The sequence below is a fragment of the Arachis ipaensis genome, chromosome B08, assembly GCF_000816755.2.
Source record: "Arachis ipaensis cultivar K30076 chromosome B08, Araip1.1, whole genome shotgun sequence".
Lineage (NCBI taxonomy): Eukaryota > Viridiplantae > Streptophyta > Magnoliopsida > Fabales > Fabaceae > Arachis > Arachis ipaensis.
The window spans coordinates 34024485-34024840 of NC_029792.2; positions in this window are offsets into that span (position 1 = coordinate 34024485).

Genomic DNA, 356 nt, shown 5'->3' on the forward strand with positions numbered 1-356 from the left:
TAAAATACTATATTAAGCTATAACTTAAATTTATAATTATTATTAGTAAAAAAATTTATAATGATGTACTATTTTTTATTATATTAGTTAAAAATAATATGTTTTGATTTTTTTAAGATTATTGATATTGAATTTTGATTATATTTTATGTCTCAAATTTCTTCATAATTGAATAATAAAATGACTTAACACGTAAATTACGAAAAGACTATAATTTTTATACATCTATTCAGAAGATATAAAAAAATATCTTTTAACAAAATTTTAACAATTCATAAAAGTTATCAAAATAAATAATTATCGATCTGATAGACAAAGTTAAAAGTTATGATAATTATATTTGATGATAATTAATT